Here is a 26,683-nt window from a genome sequence, read left to right on the forward strand (position 1 = left end):
CATCGGTGCTGGTAGCATTTTCAACAGGTACCCCGCTTTAAGGATGATTGCCCTATTTACATTTCTGGCTGAAAGGTGTGGATGATCAGTTTCTTTGGTGCTAAGTTGTCCTAAAATATCATCATGTAGAGGAGATTAATTGGTGGTCTGGTGCAGACACAATTGGCTGGAATATATCTCACACTCTCCTTTTATTTGACAGACATACTGGATTGGAAGGTGTTTCTTAGTGGTCCACTTTCTGCTATTACCCAAAGAGAAGCGACAATGAGGAAGAAGCTGTGATGGACACCCCCCAGGAGAGGCAGAGGGAAGGCACTATCCTAGTCACTGTCATCTGCACAAACAAGAGCCCACTTGTTACTTGGATATTGTCTTTTATCTTAGGCAGAAAGGAAAGTCAGGCCATGGATGATGACAAGACCTCTGTGAAAGTTAAATTCATAGGCCTGATTCACAGCCCCCACTCAAAGTGCTTCACACCCCTCCCGTCCTAGAGTAGTCAGGGAAGAGTGACCCTCCCTCTTTTGAGGTGGTGTGCAATCTTGGCTTCTCTCTTGATGAGAATTTGTCCCTTTCTTGGCAGGTCTATCATCTATCTGCTGTTAAAAAATACAAAATGAATAGTGGAGCACTCTAAATATCACAAAGAACCATGGGGGTCATTCTGACTTTGGCGGGCTGCTGCGCGGTCAAAAGACCGCCGCGGTAATTCTGAGTTTCCCGCTGGGCTGGCGGGCGACCGCCAGAAGGCCGCCCGCCAGCCCAGCGGGAAACCCCCTTCCATGAGGATGCCGGCTCCGAATGGAGCCAGCGGAGTGGAAGGGGTGCGACGGGTGCAGTTGCACCCGTTGCGATTTTCAGTGTCTACTTGGCAGACACTGAAAATCTTGGTGGGGCCCTGTTAGGGGGCCCATGCAGTGCCCATGCCATAGGCATGGGCACTGCAGGGGCCCCCAGGGGCCCAACGACACCCGTTAGGCCCAACGACACCCGTTACCGCCATCCTGTTCCTGGTGGCGGTAAGGGGGTCGGAATCCCCATGGCGGCAAGCAGCGCTGCCATGGAGGATTCCCCAGGGCAGTGGGAAACCAGCGGGACACCGCCGGTTTCCCGTTTCTGACCGCAGCTGTACCGCCGCGGTCAGAATGCCCATGGATGCACCGCCAGCCTGTTGGCGGTGCATCCGCGGCCCCGGCCCTGGCGGTCCATAACCGCCAGGGTCGGAATGACCCCCCATATGTTTTTAATCATTAATATCTAGGTAGTGTAATGCAAGTCCAATTCTGTATTAATTCTTCATTTAGTCCATCAATACACAGGACCAGTAATGATGAGCACAGTTTTTTTCTTCAAACAAAGATAATCAGCCCAGCCAACGTGTTTCATCCTAACAAACAGGACTTCATCAGCGATTATAAAGACTCACAACCAGTCAAAATCTCCATCTCACAGGTATTGCACAATCCAAGCGTCATGTTTGATCCAATCCTTATGCATCCCACACCAACATGTTTTTCTTATCTTTTGCATGTACATCATCTTTTTGCAACGTGTTTCTGCCTGCTGTGGGGTTGTGCACAAAATGTTACCATTCCTTACTTCTTCTATGGATCCAGTGGTGGTCCAGGTGACCATTCTGAGTCTACTGTAATTCTCTTTTTTGGGGGACTCTTACAGGAGTTTTATGCAGAATCGAGTGCATACAAAAGGTTGCAGCCAAATTGGTGCTTGGTCAGGCACAATATTCTTCTGTTTCTGCAGCCTTGCTTTCATTTTGGTGGTTGCCGGTTGCATACAGTGCTTTATAAAACTGGTCCTTGCTATTGTCAACATAAATTTAAACAATATCTACCTTCTCATGACTTATGGTCCACTGAGGCTTTTTTATTAGTAGCTCCTAGGTGCAAGCACAAACAACTGGACAGCATATCCTTTTCTGATAGGCAGTGAAATACTCCCATAGCCTGTCTTTGCAAGATTTAGCTTTTCAGGAAAGCCTTAACAACGTAGCCTTTTTTTCAACAATGCCAGGACATCTATATAGGTATTAGACCACTCAGTATACTCAGTCACATTGGCTGAAACATTACATTTAATCTGGCCATAGTGCCCTTCCTTTTGGGACTTTTGAACTGGAGAGTCACAGAATGTCTTGGGCAGAACCTGTGGTGTGGTACTGAACAATTTGCCCAACCTTAACCTCCCTTTCACCCCTTGTGTTCTGTGGCCTCACCTGGAACACTGGGCTCACTTCTGCAACCCTTGTCTTGAAGAATATGCCCTGATGTCAATATCTCATGTGAAGTATTGTGTCGAGTTCTAGGCGCTTCATATTAAATATAGGTTACAGAATCACTTGCGATGGATTCTCTTTGCATGGGTGTAGCTGAAAGGGGGTGTTTGGGGTGTGACACTCCACAAAAACAATACCCTTTTGGCTTTGTAGTTGGAACTGAGGGCCCTGAGCCAGGGGTTTTCTTGTTGTGCACCAAGTATAAAAGACAAAACAGTGACTTTAATGTAAAACAGGAGAGAGCGAGAGAGAGAGAGAGAGATCTGATTGCTGAATTTCAAAATGTGAATCCAGACAACCTGGAATCAAAACTCGCTTCCGTGTTTGTCCACATTGTGTGAAGCTAGGCAAAAATGTTGTTTCACAGAACCTCCTTTTTCTTTATTATAACACATGAGAGCACCTTTAAATACTTGAGCTCAGGGTGTGCGCTGTACAAGCACCTCTTATGTTTGTTTTGTCTATAATGTAGATTTTCCTAGTAATTTATGACGGAAAGTCTTAATTTTATTAAAGACACGGAGGCGAATATTATGCGTTCTTTTCTTACTTTAATTTAAACAGCAGCAGTCAAGAAACTACAACTCCCAAGAGGGTTAGATGAAAACTAACCAATGGGAGCAAAACAAGACCAAAATTGGACCAATAACAACGAGCCACAAACTATAGAGTGTACCCTTGACTGCAAGCAGCCCTCTTTTCTTGAACGAGCAAGTCAAATAGGGTCATGGAACAAAGGATAAATAAGTCCAACAATTGCCAAGGATAAGGAAACTGAACACAAGTCCTGAAGCACCGCGATGAGCCGAGAGGGCGATGGATGAGGAAGCTGATCCTGCATAGGTTGTGCTGGCAACTCCAGGGTTCTGTTCATGAAGAAAGACGTGATGGAACTAGCGGCGTTACCCGGAAGCTGGAGGCAGTGCCGGAATCGCTGGGAGGGAAAGAAAAAGTACATATTAATAATCGTAATGAGGTGGGATAATATTTGCCTCCGTGTCTTTAATAAAATTAAGACTTTCCGTCATAAATTACTAGGAAAATCTACATTTTATGACAAGACCGGAGGCTCTATTATGCGCGTTTAAAGCTGGTCAACAACTAAGGACGAAGCAGTCCTAACAGGTTTACAGTAAAAAGTTTTAAAAACATTATCGTTTGACCAGTCTGCCGACCTGAGAATGTCCTCTAAACTGGACCCAATAGCGAAAGCTTTTGAGGCCATAGCCCCCCTGGAGGAGTGTGCTCCGAAAACGGAGATATCTATTCCCGCTAAGGACATAATCAACTTAATCCAGCGGGCTAAAGTTGCCGAAGTCACTGGATTGTGGGGTTTTCGAAAAGAAATTAACAATTGATTGGAAGAGGACGTTCTCAGGTTAACGGTCCTTTTTTCATATTCTTTTAGACAAAGACCCACACATAACTTAGGTTTGTTCGGGAAGAAAGGGTAGAAAACAGAATGTAAGTTAGTTTTGGTACGTTTAGAAATGTGAAATAGGACCCCTGAAGGTAAGAATTGACGGGCCGAGACGTCTAGGGACTTAACGTCCGAAGTCCTTTTAATAGAAATTAAGCATAGTAACATGGTAAGTTTAGCAGAAAGCATTATAAGCGAAAGACTAGGGTTATCTGGCCAAGAGAGAAAGAGGTTCAAAACTAGAGAGAAGTCCCAGATATGAGAGTACCTGGCAGAAGGAGGTTTAGAGAGTTTGACCCCTTTTAGGAGACGACAAATTAAAGGATGAGACCCAACAGGGTTTCCGTCAATATTTGAATGGTTCATAGAAATAGCTGATCTGTAAAGGTTTATTGTGCGGTACGACTTGCCCAAGCCCGCCTGGGCAGCTAGGAAATTAATAATAAGATTTAGATCCGCTGAAAAGGGATTGGCACACTTTCCCAGACACCAGCTTGACCAAAGAGCCCAAGCTGACTTATAGGCTCGTCTCGTGCCAGGTGCCCATGCGTTATTGATGAACTCTGAAGCTTCTGCCGAAATAGTATGGGTCTGTTGGGTAGACCGGAAATGAACCAGGCTGAGAGAGTCAGAGATTGGTCTAATATTAGATCGTGAGGGCGATCGAAAGGATCTAGAATGAGAGATGGAAATGTTGGGAGTAGAATAGGAAAATCCACAGCCAGCTCGAGAAGGGGAGGGAACCAAACCTGAGACTGCCAAAAGGGAGTTAGCAGAACGAGGGATGCCTGCTGACGTCTGACCTGATTCAGAACTCTGTTGATCAAGATGAAAGGAGGAAAGGCATAGTTGAGGGAACCGGACCAATCTTGTAAGAAAGCGTCTGTGGCCAAAGCAAGAGGATCCGGGCGCCAGCTGAAAAAATGGGGAAGTTGGGTGTTGAGTCTGGACGCAAAGAGGTCTATTTGGAAAGGACACCATTTCCTTTCTATCTGATGAAAGACTGACTGGTGAAGTTTCCAGTCGCTGGAGTCGGTGAAGTGGCGGGAATGCCAGTCCGCATTTGAATTCAATGAACCTGGTAGATACTCCGCCAAGAGGGAAATTTTGTGTGACAGGCAAAAGTCCCAGAGGCTCTTGGCTAATAGGGCTAGTGGTCTGGACCTGGTGCCCCCTAAGCGGTTGATGTAGCGTACCGCTGAAATATTGTCCATCCGGAGTAGAATGGAGCATCGTGCTCTGTTTTTTGTGAAGCTCTTGATCGCAAAGGAGCCTGCAAGAAGCTCTAAACAGTTTATGTGCAATCTGGACTCCCCTGCGGACCATATACCGCCAGTCGATATCGAACCACAGCGGGCGCCCCAACCCGTGAGACTTGCATCTGATTCTAACACAAGATCGGGCACAGAGGGGAAGATGGACCTGCCGTTCCAAGCCTCTAAATGGGATATCCACCATTGGATTTCCATCTGGGATTCTGGGTCCAAAGAGACAAGGTCGGAATAGGCCAGTCCTCGACGAAGATGGAGGATTTTGAGGCGCTGGAGGGCGCGGTAGTGAAGGGGACCTGGAAAGATGGCCTGAATAGAAGATGAGAGAAGACCGACAATCCTTGCGAGGGATCTGAGGGAGATAGACTCTTTTTGAAGGGTTAAGATTAATTCTTTTTTTATTGCAGACACTTTGGAATGGGGAAGGGACAGAGCGGCCGAAACGGAATCTATTTGGAAGCCTAGAAACTCTATTTGTTGGCAAGGTAAAAGAACTGACTTTTCGAGGTTTATCAAAAAACCGAGGTCCGAGAGGAGAGAGGAGGTTAACTGGAGGTGAGAAAGCAACGAGGCTTTGTTTTGGTGCATGATCAAAATGTCGTCGAGATAAATAATCAGTCTGATACCCAAGGAGCGTAGGAAGGTTACGACCGGCTTCAACAGTTTTGTGAAGCACCAAGGGGCGGAGGAGAGGCCGAAAGGAAGAGAGGAAAATTGATAAGTTTTTGAATTCCAAAGAAATTGCAAAAACTTTCTGTGAGAATGGTGAATAGGGATGGTCAAGTATGCATCCTGTAAATCTAGTCTGACTAGCCAATCGGACTGGAGTAAAATATCCCTGAGATGGATAATAGTTTCCATCTTGAAGTGTCGATAGATGACGAACTGGTTGAAAGATTTGAGATTGATTACCGGTCTGAGCTTTTTGTTCTTTTTGTGAACGAGGAATATAGAGCTGATGAACCCGGAAGGGTCTGGAGTGCAAAGTTGAATGGCCTCCTTTCTTAAGAGAGATTGAATCTCTGAAGAGATTAATGAAGACATTTCTAGAGAAAACTTTGGGGGAGGAGGAAGACAGAGCTGGAAGGGGGGAGAAAGAAATTCGATCTGGTATCCCTGAACCGTGGAGAGGACCCACGGATCTGCAGAGATTGACTTCCACTTCTGGAGGAAGAAGCGAAGGCGACCTCCTACGGGAGGGCCAGAAAGTTGGCTTACCTTGATTAGTGGGCGGTCTGGAGAAACGCTGGCCACGGCTGCGGAAACCTCTATTTCTTTGTGGGTAAAAGTGGGGTTCGAACTCTTGGGGATAGGAGGAGGAGGGGTTGGAATATCCTCTTGAGCCTTGGTTTCTGTATGTGCGGCCGGTAAAGCGGCTCCTACCTCTACCGGCCCGGGAAAAAACACGTTGGTTGAAAACCTTCTTGAGATTTTGTTGTGCTTTGTCCAAGGATGAGAACGTTGAGACAAAACGGCTTACATCTTTTATAAAGCTATCCCCAAAGAGCTTTCCGTTGGCCTGGATCCCGGGGTCTCGAGTAGCTAGGTTCGCTAGCTTGGGGTCCATTTTGAGGAGAAGGCCCTTACGCCTTTCATGTATGATAGCAGAGTTGGCGTTACCCAAAAGACAAAAAGCTCTCTGGGTCCAGAGAGAAAGATCTAAAGGATCAATAGGCGATTCCTCCAACCTAGCAGATTCCGCTATGTCAAAGATCCTTGCCAGTGGGCCTACCACGTCCAGGAGCTTGTCCTGGCAAGTGGTCCAAGCCTTGTCGACTCCCTTTCTGGGATCCTTGCCGAATTTGGTGAAAAAGGTGATAAGTGAGTCATCAATAATTGGGGTTGCCGTAATATTGGAATCCAACGAAGGTCTGGGACGTTCTGATTTTAACTTGGATCTGGTTTGCTTATCTAAAGGGAGGCGTAAGCGGGAAGTGATATAATCACCAACATGGTCTAGCGGGAGCCATTCAGTAGAATTGGGGTGGTGAATGAGTGACGGGTCAAACATAGGGACGCCCTCTGAGTCAACCACGCTGGTAGAGGGACCATCTGTTGCAAGTTTAATACGTTTGGGAGAGGAAAACGTATCATCCGGGTTGTCAGACTGAGATAGATCATCCATGTCCTCATCGTCCGTGTCCAAAATTTTTGAAATCACAATCTTTTTAGGCGCAGAGACGTGTTTTAATTTTGATTTACATTTTGATTGAGTGATCGTGTTTTTGATGGAAATCCCCTCCTTAGAAGGAGGCCTGGGAGGAATCAAGTCCTCATCCTTGTGTGAGGCAAGCTCACTCTCTGTTTGAGCGCCTTTACGTGATTTAGCAGATGATAATTTCCGTTTTCTGCTTTCCCCCGCAGAATGGGCCATAGTTTTGGACACCATGGACATGACAGAATTTTCGATATTTTTAGACATTTTTTCCATGGATGCTTTCATGGCATGTTTAACAGCGGACTGGATTAATTTATTTAAATCCTGCTGAAAGGATTCTTCTTCCTCCTCAGAGGCAGACCTTGAGGGAGTACTCCCTGATTCCATAGCTGCAGAAGCAGATAGGGCAGAAAAAACCCAGAAAAAAAAACGAAGTCCAGAAACTAACAGTGAAGAGGCAGCAAAGGGTTAACAGGAGCAGGACGCTCCGTGTGAAGAAGCTATGCTCCTCCCTGGGGCGGGGATTCAGTAAGGCAGCCAGACGAGGAGCAAGGCGGTACTGGAAACAGCGGTAAGAGAAAACACGCTGTAATGTTAGCGCTTTCCTGAAAGACAACATCGTGTGAAGGAGACGCGTAGAACCGCTCTGCAAGAAGCGCGGCGAACAGCTGAGCCGGAAAGGATTTCCCCTGTCAGACGCGCGTCGACTGAGACGCGCGCTGACGGGTTCGGAGACTTGAGTGCGGCTTAGAACGTTCAGGGGAGCGCGCGGCTGGAACGGGCGAGGCCGCCGAAGAGGAACGGGAAAAAAGAATAATAACAGACAACCAGAGCTTGGATAAGACCGCCGCGGAGCGGCAAAGGAATAGAAACACTAGGGTATTCCCCGAAATGGAAGCTGAAAGTAAACAAAACCCAAAGATATACTCTGAAAACCATTAGAACATAGAAGACGAAAAAAGTGTACTTATCTTGACTGCGAGCAGCAAGAAAAGAGGGCTGCTTGCAGTCAAGGGTACACTCTATGGTTTGTTGCTCGTTGTTATTGGTCCAATTTTGGTCTTGTTTTGCTCCCATTGGTTAGTTTTCATCTAACCCTCTTGGGAGTTGTAGTTTCTTGACTGCTGCTGTTTAAATTAAAGTAAGAAAAGAACGCATAATAGAGCCTCCGGTCTTGTCATAAAATGTTTCTCCATCTATATTAAGAATCTAGGCCTTGATTACTGCTTACATATCTACTGACGCCTCCTAGTTCATTAATGACATTGTCATTGGGGTGTGAGCATTAGAGTTTCTAAGTTCATATTTAAAAACTACAACTTTTTTTAAACTACCACATAATTGCCTGCTGATGCAGTGATATAATTTCAAGCATTAAAGCAAAATGCTTCTGCAAGAAATATACTTTTTTGAATTTTGAAGAGACTGTGTCATGTTTTTACATTATGTTTTTTGCACAATAACCATGCCAAATGTTTTTGTGTTTTGGCTCTTGTGCATGGACTCACAAACTCAAGCCAGACTCTTAGCTGGGATCTAGCTTGGCTTGCCCTATTAATTTGCTGACACACCCACCTTTATTTGCAACTTCAGCTCAGTACACGGGACTATCAGTCACTTGGTAAAATGATTTGTAAAATGTGAAAACTGGAAACATGGAGCCCTGCCTACATGCACCGATTTAACAAATCTACTGTCAAGGCTTCTTTTTTCAAAGATGAAAAAGATTGTTTGCAGTGAAAATACATTTAAAAAAGTGATCCCAAGAAAGGGACTCAAGGCCATTGTGTTTAATTTAACCATAGTCTTGAGTTACTTGTGAGAACTACCAGGCCCAGGTGGGATGGGTAGAAGTGTAGCTTTGGGAGTGGGTTTGGGGAGGTCGGAGGGGGAGAGTTTGCGGTAACGCATCCCCCAAATCAGTGGTTAATTTGTAAATAAAAATGTGCTGGTGCCCAAAGCTCTCCTCCAAAACATGCGATTGCTGCATTTAAATGTGCAGGCACAGAATACTGAGACAGCCTAATCCCAAAGCCATCTTGGGCCTCTTTAATCCATTTTCAGCCACTCCCTGCCCCTTCAGCTCACTCTTGCAGTGTTCGGCTTTCTCTTTTGACAATTTACCATCTTTCTTAGCTCTGTCTTTTCCATATGTATGTTTTGCTTGCAGTAATTGCCTGTTGAAGAAAAATAAGTGCCGGCCCTCAAAAGTAGGTGCTGGTGCCCCTCATCGACAACTGCCGCCTCAACTGAAGCACTGCCCCAAATGCATCCTTGGATTGGTAGATGGGACTAGGGTGGCTGAGGTGGGTTTGCAATGTCTATGCCAGCTTTTCTTGTTATTCTCATTTTGCTAAGACCTTTTAACTTGTTCATTGTTTGGAACAGAAAGCTAAATGTATTTATGGTGACTGTTTTACCAAATAAATAGTAAATCTACAACCATAAAAGAACTCTTGAAAGGGTGCAAATGTACGACTTTTTAGAATTCCCAAACATTAGCAGGCTTGGAGAGCTGTGCAAATCTTGAGTTTCCAGACATACTTCTGACAAACCCCCAAAAAGTGGTGGGATGAATGTTTTCAAATAGTCTAACCCAGCATTTCCCAAACTGTGGGTCACAACCAATGGGTCAAGAGCTGAATTTCGGTGAGTCATGACAGCTGAAGCAATAATTGAGGATGCCTTCAAATTCTGGGTTTATCTTGTAACATTTGCCAGTGCTTCAGAGACAGAGGTCAAATGTCAGGATATGTCTTCTGACAAATTGCTGCTTATTCTTTTAACATAAAGATTGGCATTTAGGGGGTCATTCTGACCCTGGCGGTCATGGACCGCCAGGGCCAACGACCGCGGAAGCACCGCCAACAGGCTGGCGGTGCTTCCGGGGGCATTCTGACCGCGGCGGTAAAGCCGCGGTCAGAAAAGGGAAGCCGGCGGTTTCCCGCCGGCTTCCCGCTGCCCCAGGGAATCCTCCACGGCGGCGCTGCAAGCAGCGCCGCCATGGGGATTCCGACCCCCTTCCCGCCAGCCGGGTTCTGGCGGTTTTCACCGCCAGAACCTTGCTGGCGGGAACGGGTGTCGTGGGGCCCCTTGGGGCCCCTGCAGTGCCCATGCCACTGGCATGGGCACTGCAGGGGCCCCCTAACAGGGCCCCACATAGATTTTCAGTGTCTGCGTGGCAGACACTGAAAATCGCGACGGGTGCAACTGCACCCGTCGCACCCCTTCCACTCCGCCGGCTCCATTCGGAGCCGGCATCCTCGTGGAAGGGGGTTTCCCTCTAGGCGGGCGGGCGGCCTTCCAGCCCAGTGGGAAACTCAGAATGACCGCCGCGGTCTTTTGACCGCGGTACGGTCTTCAGGCGGTTCCCGCCAGGCGGGCGGCTTCCGCCACCCGCGGAGGTCAGAATGACCCCCTTAGTTTCCTTTCTCTGACTGCAAACACAGAGGAGTTTTTAAAGTGAATTATGTAACAATCTTGTGAACTATGAAACAAAAGGCTGTATGTCATTTTTTGCAACACTCAACAGAATGTAAATATCTGTAATGAACTGTATGCATTCAGCATTTAGGAAAGCAAAAATAAATTAAGCACATTTTGTAAATCTGACGTGCTGGATACAGAGATTTTAATAGGATCAAAACAAATGGACACGTTACCTAGTGACGCACAAATAATAAATATTCTAGAAACCCAATGTCCACAAATTACCAACTGTGTACTATGTAGTTTTATCAGTAAAACTGTATGTCTGTGAAAATGTAGTTGCCATTTCAATGGAAATGTGCTGTCTGTAAATAACAATGCACTACCACATGATGCTTTAGTGCATTTAAAAATTGCCCCTCCTCATGACCATTAAAGGTAGGTGGATCATGAAAGTCTGTTGTTCTACAAATTGGGTCATAGTTATAAAAAGTTTGGGAACAGTGGTCTAACCAGTGTCAGTCACACTGGCTAGCATTCAAACCCAATGTGTTTCGCCCCTGTGCCACTCTAGTCTGAGACCCACCTAATGAAAATCATGGCTGACCCTATTCCTCATGGAACCAGTCCATCCAGAACCTTGGTCATTTTGCCCCTTCACTCTGCAGTCCACTGCTTTTTCAATTTGGAAAATTGAGATTTACAGCACCCCAGATTCTTACTGACTAAACTATGCCCCTGCCTCTTTGGTATATTCGGTGAGATGCCCAAAGTGGTTTTTTTTTAAGACACACCTAAAAATTGGAGCCTGAGAAGATTTTGTGACTGCAAATTCTCGCTCCCTTTGACATGAACACAGATAGATGAACCTTGAATTCAGGAGAAAAAAAAACTGAACATGCACCTGTCTCATCGGCAATACTTAGTTCGATCTGTTCGTTGCAGAGGGGCCTACCGGTACTCATTTTTGGGAAACAGCACTTAATTTTCCTCATCGCACATATTCTAGAGACAGGGCCGGCTTTTAGCATGTGGGAGCTGGGCCCACTCCCAGGGCACAGATCTCCAGACACTAGAAAAGTGCGTGTGGTGAGGGGGGCAAATTTGATTCCTAGGGCAGTCTCTAAACAAAAGTCAGCACTGCTCTTAGAGCAAGATTGAGTAAAACAAAAAAAAGGGAAAGAAGGAGAAAGAGAAAGAGAAAGTTGGGAAGCTGTCACAAAGGGAGAAAGCGGGAATCCTCAAGAGTGAGATAAAGGCATAGGGGTGTCTGGCAGTCGATTATAGGTGCATGAGGGGGATTCCGAATTATGCAGCCATGGTATTCGACGTGCTGACTTTTAATAGCACCGGCCGTAGGTTTTTGAGCACTCATTCTTTTATAAAGTAAGCACTGATACTCATCAGTCTTACCACCACTTCCTCAGCAAGGTAGTGTAATATTCTATGTAAGCATTGTACCATTCCGTCTTGTAACTATGGTGATGAGAGAGTCATGATGGTTCTTAGAATTCCTGGCCATTTTATGCCTGGAGTCCTGGGAGCCAACTGGCGTCTTTCTGTTTGTGGGTTTGTTGTTTTCATTTACTTGAATATAGCTATAAAAAATATATTTCATCACGTCTGACCTGCATGGCGTTTTCCTGCACCCAGAGACACACTACATTGTGGTACCAGGAGTGGGGTCTCTGTTTGTTTTTGGCTAAACTACAATACAAGCCCACAGACGAGAGACTCTTCGACCGTTAAATACTTCACACATATTCTACCTAAATTGAGATTTTCCTAGCCTTGGTGTCAGAAAGGCTAGATTTTAATAAAGACAAGGAGGCGAGTATTATGCTATTCTTTTCATGCTTTATTTTAAACAGCATCCAAGAAACTACAAATCCCAGAATCCCTGGGAAAAAAACTACAAAACTGCGTCACAATGGGATCCACCAATCACACAACGATCCCTATAACAACTATCTTGACTGAGAGCAACAAGCCCTCTTTTCTTGCTAAAGTCAGTCAATAGAACGATTCGAGAAAAACAATAATAGACCATAAAGAGTCAAAAATGCTGAAAGGACGTCCATACAGAAGGCCTTGAGGAAAGGATAACCCTGTGTAGATCCTGTTGGTTGAAGAGAAGGTCCAGAAGGAGTTGAAAGAAGCTGATCAGACGGTAGCGCTGTTATTGGTTGCGGTGGAGGCAACTAGAATAAAGAACAGGGAGGGTTAGAAGAGGCGGGATAATACTTGCCTCCTTGTCTTTAATAAAATCTAGCCTTTCTGACACCAAGGCTAGGAAAATCTCATTTTTATTACAAGACAGGAGGCTCATATTATGCTTGTTCAAAGCAATGAAACAACATTTTGCAGAGGATGATCAACAGGTTTACAATAGAACGTTCTAAACGTATTGACGTTAGACCAATCTGCAGATCTAAGGATATCCTGTAAACTAGCCCCAGTAAAGAAGGCCTTAGAAGCTGTAGCTCCTCTAACAGAATGTGCACCGTAAATGTTAATAGGGACACCAGCCAGATCCATCAGCCACTTAAGCCAACGGGAGATGATACAGGTTTGTGGGGTTTTTGATAGGAAATCAATAATTGAGAAGAAGATGTTGTCCTGAGATCTGCAGTTCGAGAAACGTACTCTTTCAAGCAATTAGCCACACACAACTTAGGTTGGGAGGGAAAGAAAGGGTAAATCACAGAAGACAAATTGGTCTTAGTGCGTCTAGCCACATTAAAAGACACACCGAAGGCAGAGAACTGAAAGGAGGAAACATCCAGAGCTCTGACATCAGAAACTCGTTTGATAGAGACCAAACAAAGGAGCATAGTGATTTTAGCAGACAGATATTTTAACGAGAGGTCCGAATTGTCGGGCCAAGAAAGGAGAAGACAGAGAACGGAGTTCACATCCCACATAGAATTATATTTGGGGGTTGGAGGTTTGGAAAAGCGTATTCCTTTTAGTAGGCGGCAAATTAAGGGATGTTCTCCCACTGGTCTACCATCCACCCTGACATGTTCCGAAGATATTGCTGATCTGTAGGTGTTAACGGTACGGTATGCTTTGCCCTGAGAGGCTAAGGAAGCTAGAAAATTTACAATTAAGGTAACGCTAGCTGAAACGGGATCGGAATCCCTGCCCATACACCAGCTACACCATACTGACCAAGCCGCTCTGTAGACCTTTGAGGTACCCGGTGCCCAAGATTGTTGGATGAATTGGACAGCCTGTTGCGAAATTCCTGGGGTTCTCCAGGAAGCCCCGAAACTCTCCAAGCTATGAGGAATAGAGAGCCTTGTAATATGAGGTTGTGAGGATGTCCCTGAGGATTCAACAGAAGGTCTGGGAAGGGGGAGATCAGGACTGGAAGATCCGACGAGAGCTCTAATAGGGTCGGAAACCAGGGTTGAGACTGCCAGAATGGGGTGATTAGAACTAGAGAGGAGCCCTGACGGCGTACATGTGCCATGACTCGGGCAATAAAGAGAAAGGGAGGGAAGGCGTACAGAAGGGAAGGAGGCCACGGCTGGAGAAAAGAATCGGAAGCCAAGGCTAAGGGATCTGGTCTCCAGCTGAAGAATTTGGGAAGATGGGAGTTGAGTCTTGAGGCAAAGAGGTCTACGGACATTATACCGAAGATAGAAGAAAGACGCTTGAATATAGAAGGGTGAAGATGGCAATCGCTCGAGTCGTGGGAGTGTCTTGAGAACCAATCGGCCACCACATTGAGATTGCCTGGTAGGTATTCCGCTCTGACCGAAATATTTTTGTGAAGACAAAACTCCCAAAGACTCTTGGCCAGAAGGGCTAAAGGTTTGGATCGTGTCCCGCCCAGACGGTTTATATAAGATACTGCAGATAGATTGTCCATTCGGAGAAGAATGGAACATTTTACTCTGTCTTTGGTAAAGGATTGGATGGCAAAGGAACCTGCAAGCATCTCTAAACAGTTTATGTGCATGGACGACTCCTGAACGGACCATGGCCCGCCAGTCGAGTGTGGACCACATCTTGCGCCCCATCCTGTCAGACTTGCATCTGATTCTAAGACAAGATCTGGGGTGGCACAGAAAATCGTTCTCCCGTTCCAGGCGTCTAAATGACTCATCCACCATGTGAGTTCTTCCCTGGAGTCCGCGTCGAGAACAACCTGATCCGAATAAGACAGTCCCTGTTGAAGATGGCGGATTTTGAGTCTCTGAAGGGCTCTGTAGTGAAGAGGGCCCGGAAATATGGCCTGGATGGAGGAAGAAAGGAGGCCCACTAGACGAGCTAGTGCCCTGAGGGAAGTATAAGGGAGAGACAAGGCATGACGAATTTCTTTCTTTATTAAAGAAACTTTGTCCTGCGGAAGCTGGAGAATCGACTCGGCGGTGTTGACGAGGAATCCAAGGAACTCGAGAGTTTGGGAAGGAACAAGAGATGACTTTTGGAAGTTTATAAGGAACCCCAACTGAGAAAGGAGGTCCTGACACATTTTTAGATGAGATGTTAGGGAAGACTTGTCTTGGGCCATAAGTAGGAAATCGTCGAGATATACAATAAGGCGTATTCCTTGAGCCCTGAGAAAGGCCACCACTGGTTTGAGTATCTTGGTGAAGCACCAAGGGGCAGAAGAAAGGCCGAAGGGAAGAGTTTTGAAACGAAAGAAAGAATTTTCCCACCGGAACTGGAGGAATTTTCTGAATTAAGGATGCACCGGTACTGAAAGGTAGGCGTCCTGGAGATCTAAGCGAACTAGCCAGTCGTTGTGAAGAAGGATATCCCTTAGATGGAGAATAGTCTCCATCTTGAAGTGGTAATAGACTACGAAGTTGTTGAACTCCTTTAAGTTTATGACCGGTCGATGCTTTTTGTTTTTCTTTTGAACCAAAAATATATTGCTGAGAAATCCCAAAGGATCGAACACCACTTCTTCTATAGCTCGCTTTGACAGTAAACCTTGTATCTCGTCCTGAATGAGGCGAGATTGATCCTGAGAAAAATGAAGGGGGCGAGGAAGGAAGGGTTGGAAAGGGGTCTGATAAAGTTCTATGCAATAGCCTTGGACGGTCTGTATTATCCAAGGGTCGGAAGTTATTGACAGCCAAACGTTTAAACACAAAGCTAGTCTGCCTCCTACTGGAGGAAGGCTAGAATTGAAAGTTCTTACCTGCAAGCTGTTCTCCTTTGGCTCTGAAACCCCTGTTGCGGCCGCCGCGGTATCTGCGAGGGTAGAATTGGGGTTTGTATCCTTGATACACTTCAAGCTGGTTGGACTGGATGTAGGAGCCTCTGTTGAGGGATTGCCCCCTTGACGAGAAGCAGCCGGCATAACGGCTCCTTCCTTTGCCGGCCCTTCCAAAAACCCGACTGGAAAAAATTCTCTTCATTGAATAATGAGCTTTGTCCAGGGAATTAAAAGTAGAGATGTATTTGCCCATCTCCTTTATGAAAGAGTCCCCAAAGAGTAGACCATCAGCATTAAGGCCTTCCTCTTTAGAAGCCAGAGTGCTGAGTTTTGGATCAATCCTGAGGAGGAGGCTTTTGCGACGTTCCTGGGAAATGTAGGAGTTGGCATTGCCCAACATACAGATAGCCCGTTGAGCCCAGTTGGAGAGAGTATCAGGATCCACTTGCGAGCCTTCCATCTTGGCTTCTTCAGCCAGATCGAAAATCCTGGTGAGGGGACCTACCAGGTCTAGGAGTCTATCTTGACAATTTGACCAGGCCCGGTCAACTCCTTTCTTGGGATCCTTACCAAATTTTGTGAAGAAAAGGAGCATATTGGGATCAATGGCAGGGGTATCAGTGACTTTACAGGGTAGGGAGGGTCTAGGACATTCAGATTTCAATTTATTTCTGGATTATTTATCCAGGGGATGTCGGAGATAAAAGGATACATAATCGGAAACATGATCTGAAGGGAACCATTCCGAAGAATTGGGATGATGTATAGAAGTAGGGTCAAACAAAGGTTCACCAACCAGGTCAACTAGGTCATCGGGCACTAAGTGAGGGGAGTACTCATGAGGAGAAATTTTACGCCTTTTCTCCGAAGGCCCATCAAAATAATCATCATCAAGATTGTCTTGCACAACATCATCATCCCCATCACTATCCGTGTCCCGCAAATGGAGGATATTAAGGGGGGAGCAGGGGAGACCCGAAGATTTCGCCTCTCGGGTTGGAGGCCCAAATTTACTAGAAACACCTTTTGAACTGTCCCTGGAGTAGGACACATGTTTCTTGCCTCTCAAAAGAGGGTTCGCTTTGGGTGCGTGAAGGAGCTTCAAGATAGAGGCTTCCAAATTTTTTGAGACGTCCAACATAGACACTGATACAGCGTGTTGGACCGAATCTTTGATAAAGGATTTCAAATTGTCCTTTATGGACTGGGTTTGGTCATCCTCTGACATAATGGGGAAAAGGAGAAGGTCTAAATTCAATAAAAGGGAAAGGAACAGGAAAAAATCCTGTTTAAACCAAGGGAAAAACAATTAGGAAAGAGTTAACTGACCTGGGGAGGCTGGCCGGAGTTGAGGGAATGTGCCACTAACCTTAAAGGAAATAACGCGCTTGGAAAACAGAAAGCGTATTGAGCCAGAGAAGGAATTGGGTTACGAGTCAAAGGATTAAGCTGGGCAGTCGAGCGTGTAAAGCTTAACACGCTGAGGAGTTGAAAGACGCTCGTAAAAATAACTCGAGCGTGAGGGCTGAACGCAGCTGAGCACACGCTGGGCTGCCGGCTGTGGAAAGGAATTCGAGAAATGCAGTTAATTGAGGCGCGGCTGTCAGAACGTTGAGAGAACGTTCTGACAGTCGGCCTGCCAGCGCAGAATGCGCAACGGAGCGCGCGAGCGCTAAAAATGCAACTTAAATGGAAACTAAATTACGGAGGGCATATTATCCGGGAGAAGGAAAACCCCCACAAGAACAATGACAAATAAGGATATAAACACATAACACATCATATAATTACATTATAAAGTCATAAAAACAAACAAGAATGCGAGCAGTGTACTTATCTTGACTGCGAGCAGCAAGAAAAGAGGGCTTGTTGCTCTCAGTCAAGATAGTTATTATAGGGATCGTTGTGTGATTGGTGGATCCCATTGTGACGCAGTTTTGTAGTTTTTTCCCAGGGATTCTGGGATTTGTAGTTTCTTGGCTGCTGTTTAAAATAAAGCATGAAAAGAATAGCATAATATGAGCCTCCTGTCTTGTAATAAAATTCTGATGGTGAATGGGAAAGAAATGACACTTTATTTCCTGACCGGCTCCAGTGGTGAGTTATTTTCCTTGTGTTACAAGCGGCATTGTGCGTTCTATCTTTTCAATTACTTGCCTACTTGAAGAAGCAACGCTGTTTTTAGCTCCAGCATTACAGGCTAATTGAGTTTTTCTTAATACATTATAATTACTGGTGAGCAAATCAACAATAAATATGGAAAAAAAAGAAATAATTAAATATTCTTTGACTTAACTCTTTCAACAGCATTTCAATGTGCGCTCACGTGCCTGCCAGAATTTCTTTTGACAACGCTTTGCGCGCGCCTGTGACCTGCCAGGATTCCATTGGTGAGCAACACTACTCTCAGAGAGTGGTTGCTGATTATCAATTCACGCTGCTACGTTGCTTTGAAGCACGCTGTTGTCACATGACAGCCATTTTGGGAGTATTTGTGATGTAGGATCGTTCATGAAAAAGGATTTGTCTGACTGCGAAATCTTCAACGTTGCTCAGAAGCATGCTGTTGTCACGTGTCAGCCATTTTGGAAGTATTCATGACACAAGATCACTAATGGAAAAGTGACTTGCTTGACTTTTAGAAATCCTCAACCAGGGCATATAATTTTATTTGATAATCGGAAAACATAGATAGATAGATAGATAGATAGATAGATAGATAGATAGATAGATAGATAGATAGATAGATAGATAGATAGATAGGTTTTTTTCCAGCACCTGTGTTTAATACTCTTGGTCTTATGTTTACTTTAAATGATGGCGTACATACAAGGTTTGGTGCAACTTCCTCCATTTTTACAGAAACCCAGAAAAACAGATATTAAATGGAGAGACTGGCTTCGAATTTTTTAAAACTATATTGATTTTTATTAAAGCAAAAGAGCGTATGTTTAAACAATATTCGGAAGACACTACTGTGCTACTTGAAAGGTACAATTCTTTCAAATGTAAACAGGCAAATTATGAAACAGTAGAAGATTTCAGTGCGACCTTGCGAGATTTAGCTTCAAAATGTGAATTTGAGAATAGTGTGGACAAATACATCAGGGATCAGTTTGTGTTCAATTGCTACTCGAAAAAAAGTGCAGGAAAGGTTATTAGCCCGTAGGAATCCCACACTTTCAGAAACTAATGATATTGCCAAGAGTATTGAAAGATCCATTCTAACTACGCAAGTCATGGCCAACCATAACAATGAACAGAGTACTTTACCAACAGGTTTATCTCCAGTCAATTGCATTACTGAGGAATCACAAATATGTGCATTTAGTAGACTGAAACCAACTCCTGGAAGAGGGGCAACAAAAATGTGTCATAGGTGTGCTTTGAAAAATCACATAGGAAATAATTGGTTATGTCCAGCAATTGGGAAAAAGTGTACTCATTGTAAGAATATTGGTCATTTTCATGCAGTCAGTAGGGGATGTAAGAGTTCATCTAATAGAGTAAAGATCCACAATGTTAATCTGGTGGAAGAACCTAATGGAGTACAAGAGTGCACTCAGAAGTTCTTCAATGTACTCTTAACTCTAGATGATGATACAGAGCACAATCGGAATGATGGGAAAATCAAAGGACCATTTTGCAAAGCAACAACTAATGACAGGCTCTGGAGCCCCAGTCACTTTATTAGCAGATTCTACATTTTTTGCATTATGTCCAGAAAATACTCAACTACTTCCAGCGGATATAAACCCTAAATCTTTTGTGGAACAGGATGTGGATCTATTTGGCTATTTTTCATCATCTCTGCAGCGTCTTGGCAGACAGATTTATACTTAAGTGTATGCAGTAGTTAAGGGACGCAATATTGTTGGATGGCGTGATTTAGCAAAATTAGGAATTTATCTATGCCTAGGTCATACGGACCCTATAGTTTTAGATGAAATACATATTCCACATCTAGATAGTACAGGTGACATTAAACAATTGATGCAACAAACATTTCCAAAAGTGTTTTCAAATACCATATGTACAGTAAAAGGTTCTGAACATGTAATAAAATTAAAAGAGAATTTCAAACCAGTAATTCATAGGGTGAGACAGGTTCCTATGAGTGTAAGGGATGACTTAAAAAATCTGTTAGAGAAACTTACTTCTGAAGGTGTAATTGCTACTATTGACTCATCAGAATGGGTTTCTCTGATTGTGTTTACCAAGAAACGATCTGGTGATTTAAGATTATGTGTTGGCTTGAGGTCACTCGATCAAAATTTCTTAGTAGAAGGTCACCCCCTACCCCGTATACAGGAAATGGTGGCAAACATTGGGGATTCTAAATATTTTTCGACTATTGATCTACATGTAGCTTATCACCAGATTGCTCTCGATGAGAAATCACAATCATTAACAAACTTTTGTCACACCTTATGGTGCTTAAAAATACTTAAAGCTTCCATTTGGATTTGCATCAGCTGCAAGTGTTTTTCAAAAGTTAATGGATAACTTTTTTAGAGAAGAATCTCATGTCCAAGCATTCCAGGATGATATCCTAGTGCACACCAAAACCAAGGAGGAACACACGATCGTGTTGAAAAGAGTATTCCATATTTTAGATAAAAGGGGCATGACAGTGAAAATTCAGAAATGCATTTTTTTGGTACAACAGGTAGAGAATATTGGACATAATATTTCCAGTTCTGGTATAAGACCCAAAGAATGTAATGTAGAAGCTATAAGAAAAGCTTCCCCTCCTACTGATAAGGACACCCTAAGATCTTTCCTAGGTTTATGTGAATACTATGCCCGATTTGTACCTGGATATGCTCTTCAAGTGCAACAGTTACGTTCACTTTTAAAGAAGGGTACCAAATTTGTGTGGTAAGAAGAAATTAATTTAAAAAATGAAAATATTAAAGAATTGGTTATGGAAGCTCCTGCACTACAATTATATTATCCTTCTGGAAATCTTTCATTTCAGTTGATACCAGCTTAAAAGGCTTGGGGGCAATTTTTGGTCAGTGAGTAGAGGGTGTAGAAAGGACTGTAGCTGTTGCTTCTAGAGCACTTTCCCAGACTGGAATGAATTATAGCACAATTGAAAGGGAAAGCTTTAGAATCAATCAATCAATCAGGGAATTTGTAAAGCGCACTACTCGCCCATGAGGGTCTCAAGGCCCTGGGTGGGGCGGTTACTGCTCGAACAGCCAAGTCTTGAGAAGTTTCCTGAAGGTAAGGAGGTTCTTGGTCTGATGCAGGTGGGTAGGAAGAGTGTTTCACGTCTTGGCGGCGAGGTGCGAGAATAATCTGCTGCCGGTGGTTGTTCTGTGGATGTGTGGGATGGTGGCGAGGGCAAGGTTGGCGGAGTGAAGCTGTCGAGTCGGGGTGTAGAAGGAGAGCCGTCTGTTGAGGTATTCTGGTCTGGTCTTGTGCAGTGCCTTGTGAGCGTGGTTGAGGAGTTTGAAGGTGATTCTCTTGTTGACGAAAAGCCAATGCAGGTCTCTCAGGTGGGCTGTGATGTGGCAGTGGTGGGGGATGTCCAGGATGAGGCATGCGGAGGCGTTCTGGATGTGTTGCAGTCTTTTATGGAGTTAGCCCGTGGTTCCTGCTTAGAGGGCACTGCCGTAGTCCAGTTTGCTGCTTAACAGTGCTTGGGTGACTGTTCTTCTGGTTTCAGTGGGGATCCATTTGTAGATCTTCCAAAGCATGCGGAGGGTGTTGAAGCAGGAGGAGGAGATGGCGTTGACTTGCTGGGTCATAGATAGTGAGGAGTCCAGGATGAATCCCAGATTGCGTGTGTGGTCGGTGGGTGTTGGTGCGGTTCCTAGTATGGCAGGCCACCAGGAGTCATCCCATGTGGAAGGGGTGGAGCCGAAGATGAGGACCTCAGTCTTGTCGGAATTCAGTTTAAGGCAGCTGTTCTTCATCCATTCGGCGATGGCCTTCATTCCTTTGTGGAGGTTGGTCTTGGTGGCGTCCTTGGTGAGGGAGAGGATCAGCTGGGTGTCATCGGTGTTTGAGATGATGTTGAGATTGTGAGATCGGGTAATGTTAGCGAGTGGGGCCATGTAGATGTTGAAGAGGGTTGGGCTGAGGGACGAACCCTGGGGTACGCCACAGATGATTTTGGTGGCTTCAGAGCAGGATGGAGGGAGGCGGACTCTCTGAGTTCTGCCGCTGAGAAAGGAGGTGATCCAGTCCAGGGCTCTGTCACGGATTCCTGCGTTGCTGAGGCATGTGCGTAGGGTGTGGTGGCAGACGGTGTTCAAAGCGGCTGAGAGGTCCGGTCACCATTGTCCAGTATGGCTCTGATGTTGGCCAGAATCCAGATTGGGATGGGTCCACAGTGCTGTTCTCCTCAAGGTTCTCTATGACTTTTGCCGGGAAGGGGAGCAGGGAGATGGGCCAGAAGTTCTTGAGGTCCTCTGGGTCTGCCTTAGGTTTCTTGAGCAGAGCGTTGATCTTGGCGTGTTTCCAGCTCTCCGGGAAGGTGGTGGACTCAATGGAGCTGTGGTTGATCTTCCGGAGTTGGGGTGCGCTGACGGAGCTTGCTTTTTTGAAGATGTGGTGAGGGCAGGGGTCGGATGGTGAGCCGGAGTGGATGCTGTTCATGATTTCGATGGTGTTGTTGCCGTTGACGTGAGTCCAGGAGAGCAGGAGGTTGGTGGGTGGAGAGTCTGTGGTGTCATTGGTTGACGGGGGGTCTGTGTGCTGCGTATGGGCGGTGGGCCTGGAATAAATAAATGTTTTCTCATTGATCCAGAAGTGTCCAGAGTGTATTGTATCAGATAAACACTGGGAAACATATAAGTCTCTGTTTCCAGTACCTCTTCCAGCAGGACCCTGGGTTAAGGTGGCTATGGATTTCATGGGGCCGTTTGACTTACTACCTAGACAGCAGAGGTTTGTAATAGTGTTAGTGGACTACTTTTCAAAATGGATCTACTATGATTTTGGGGATGCATATAATACCAAATCTGCAATAGAGTTTTTTTTAAAAGGTTTTCCGTGTTGAGGGAAATCCTCAATTCATTGTGACTGATAATGGAATGCATTTTGTTTCAATAGAAATGAATTTATGATAAATTTTGATATCAGACATTCAAAGGTTGCTATCTATAGTCCATCTTCCAATGGACTAGTTGAGAGAGCAAACTGTTTTATTAAGGAAGGAATTCAAACTTCTCTTTCAGTCAACTTAGATGTAGAGAAGTTTTTGGAAAAAAAATGTGGGCGTACTTAACAACACTACATTCAACTACAGGAGTTTCTCCATTTAATAGTTTACGGGGCAGGGATGTCAGGTTTAAGCTTGTAACCAGATGATTAGAGTCTACTACCGCTATCATAAATGATCAGATAACTAATGACAAGGAGATTAGAGGTGTAGTGTCATATAGACAGGACAAACAGAAAAAATACTTTGATTTTTTTTTTTAAGTGTCCAAGATGTTACCATTATTGATTGGGTTTTCATCAAAAAACCTAATAAAGTAATGAAGGAGGTATCTAAGTTTACCTGTCCTGTCAAAGTAATCAGAGCTAGTAAATCTGTTGTTTTGCTTCAAGAGAAGGGATGGTGGAATAGAAACAGAGTGGTTCCTATTACAAATGCTCAAGCTGATAAATACTTTAAAACATGTACCTACAATGATATAGATCATTCTATGTTGACCACTGATGTTACCCAGGATAAAAGAAGTTCTGAACAATTTGTCTGTGTATTTTCAAGGAACGTTTCTGATTCTAGAGATAATTCTGTTCTTGACAGTCAACAATATTCGAGTAGTGTCACTAATTCTAATGATCTTGTTGTTCTTAATGGTCAACAACAGTAAGAAGATGACTTGGTTGAGCTAAACAAGGTCAAATCTGGAGGTTCAAGAACTGTAGCAAATTCCGGCTGTCTAAAGATTTTGAATTGTATGAGAGCTGTGAGGTATATTTCTCCATACTACTCTATGCATGCTCCCTCTTACACTCATTCAATCATTCAATGGTACTGGTGAGAGTTATCCCAAAGCCCCCTAACTGTTGAAATGATGTGGCCCTTCAAATGACACTCCCCGCCAAACACATGCCTCGTCTGCATCCGTGATGACCCCTTCTTTCCCAAAATTCCTCCTCGATTTGTTCTCCTTAATCAGTTCTCGCTGGTATGTTCTCCTCTATTACTTATCCCAAGTCCTCGTTCCTTTCGCCTCTTCTCCTCGGCCCCTTCCTCTTAATCCCCTAGATTCCTTGCGCCTTTGCGTTCCTTTTCCTGCCTGCTCAGGCGTTACGGTGAAGCGCCTGGTGTGGGCGGAGATTTCCTATCATTCAGTAACCAAGTAACGCATCTCTAGGTGGGAAGGGGGACAAGAGAGAGAGAGGGTGCTCCCGATGGGAGAGATAAGCCCAGATCTGTTTTGTTTGATCATTTTCTGGTCAGACACCTGTAAATTACACTTCATTTTTCCATCACTGGCCACTTATCGCAGAGACAACAGAATGCAGGAAATTAACAGCCAGCAGAAGACAAATAAAATCAGGACAGGTAATGAGAGCCCAAGGTGTGGGAGGTTTGTCAGCGAAGAGGCGGCAGGTGCTGTTCTCGCGGGCGCACGTGATGCCGCGGGGAAAAGGGCCGGAAACGCCATACAATGGCATGACGCTGTAATTCTAGTGTCACAGTCAGTAGAGCTGACACGTGTCGCATCAAACTGTAAATCAGTTATGAAAGCCTGTACAACATACACAAATGCACGAAAAGTAATGTGACACATATTGCAATTCAAAACAATAAACATGTAAAATCGATTCCACTTTGCAATTTCTATAAATAATTCCACCCTAGTCATGTCCATGGACTTTCCCGCACGGAGCCTGCGTCCCTCGAGTAAACACTAAAGCGCTAAGAGGCCAAGTAAGAGGTGAGCATGCGCTATATCAAAAACGCATTACATCACATTACGTAGATTATTTCACTAATTAGAATGCACAGACAACAATAAAACATTTTCCAAGATCGTCTATAAAGAGTAGAATGATTACACTGCCATAGCAGCAAGTTTTATTGTGGCTAATCTACAGATATTAAATATACTGGATGAAAGGTCCATGCTTTAAACAGGTAGTTGTAAACTGCACAGATCACTGGAGGCGGCGAGGTAGATTTTCATACATAAAGTGCTTCATATAGGGCCTGAGACAGCTCTATTTTTACGTAGATATGTTTGGGCCTATGAATGTAATTATCCAGCGCTTTAAAGATATGCGAATCCAAATCGCAAACGGATGACATCTTGGCGGCAATCTAGGGCCCGCGCTATATCCAGGCGATAACATCGTCTGGGAAGTACTACTGCCACGGGTTTGTTTTTTACATCCGATCTCATTTTACCTCCTCAATCGCAATTCTGACGTAACCCTGCGTAATTTCCATATTCTGAGCTGCAAAACTTTGAATATTATTGTTCGGTGTAGTACTTGTTCACAAGTTTTAATCTGGATTTTGGTCCAAAGAACTGTTTGGGCCCAAACTGATATTACATGGGCTCTTGGAATGACTGCCTTGTGTGATGTCTTTCAGAGCAGACCACAGATTCCCTAATGCAGTATCAGGCAGCGTAGAACATGTAAACCATGACATCGTAATGTGCTTCCATTAGGACAATAGCATCCATCAAATCTCCTCTGCGTACTAGCAATCACACAGTGACCCAGATCCCAACTCAAGGGATAACTGGGCAGAGGCAGCTTCCTACACAATCCCTTAAATCCCTAATCTGGTTCATAGCTGGAGTAGCCCTTACACTTACCATTCCTTCATGTAGCCACTGTGATAGCTCATCACAGGTGTTACTTCCAGCGACCACAACCTCATCCAATTCCTTAATCAGTGATGCGTGCCAGCACCCCGACAGACACTCTGTGCCCTATAAACTGAAAACACTTTTACCAAATCACTTTTTACCACCTTTCTTCCTTCACACTTTATATGCCCACTTAGTAAAATATACCATAAACAGGTCCATTACCAGAATTCCTTTTTGATCAGCAATTCGCAATATTTGCAGTAGAAGGCTGTCAGAAGCATTTCATGATTTTATTCTTCAACAGAAAATTACTTAAAGGGTATTCATGAAGATGCTTACGCCGAGGTAGGCGTCTCCACCATGCCTCCACAGCTGGCTTCTCTCACCGTTCTTTAGTAGACATGAGAAGAGTTTACAAATTAGTGACTCAACATGAATTATTACTCCTAATGCCAGGATCTTCAGGGTATCTGTGCCCACTTCTGAATGGATCCAAGAAGGGTGCTGCTGTTCAGTAGCAGGGCTGCAAAAGCGATAGCTTTAGTTTCATAGGCTATGCCACTAGAAAGATGCACCACCAAGGCTTGATGGAGGCTAATGGGACAATCGATCTAGGTTCTTTAGCAAGCTTGTGTTGATTACTGGTAGTGTCCCATGACTCAAGAATGTCTCCAGTGATGGCTACAGCCAGCCCCTCTATATCAAGGGGTACTTCTGTTATTGCCATCACTATAAGGAGTATAGGTTTTCAAAGGTTCAGACTTTGTAATAAATTGAAAGAGGCAATCGAGAAGTTAAGCACAGTTCCCACATTAAGGTGGTCATTACAACTCTGGCGGTCGGTGTTAAAGCGGCGGTAAGACCGCCAACAGGCCGGCTGTAAAAATTTTGCAATTATGACCGTGGCGGAAACCGCCAACAAAGACAGCCACTTTAACACTCCGACCGCCACGGCAGTACAAACAAACAGCTCGGCGGTCACCGCCAACAGACAGGTGAAGGACAAAGTACCGCCCACAGTATCACAACCTACCAATCCGCCACCTTTTCCGGGGTGGATTCACGCTGATAAAACACGGCGGAAACAGGATTCCGAAGGGAAAACGCTCACCTCTACACACCCCACGAGGAAC

The sequence above is a fragment of the Pleurodeles waltl genome, chromosome 7, assembly GCF_031143425.1.
Source record: "Pleurodeles waltl isolate 20211129_DDA chromosome 7, aPleWal1.hap1.20221129, whole genome shotgun sequence".
Lineage (NCBI taxonomy): Eukaryota > Metazoa > Chordata > Amphibia > Caudata > Salamandridae > Pleurodeles > Pleurodeles waltl.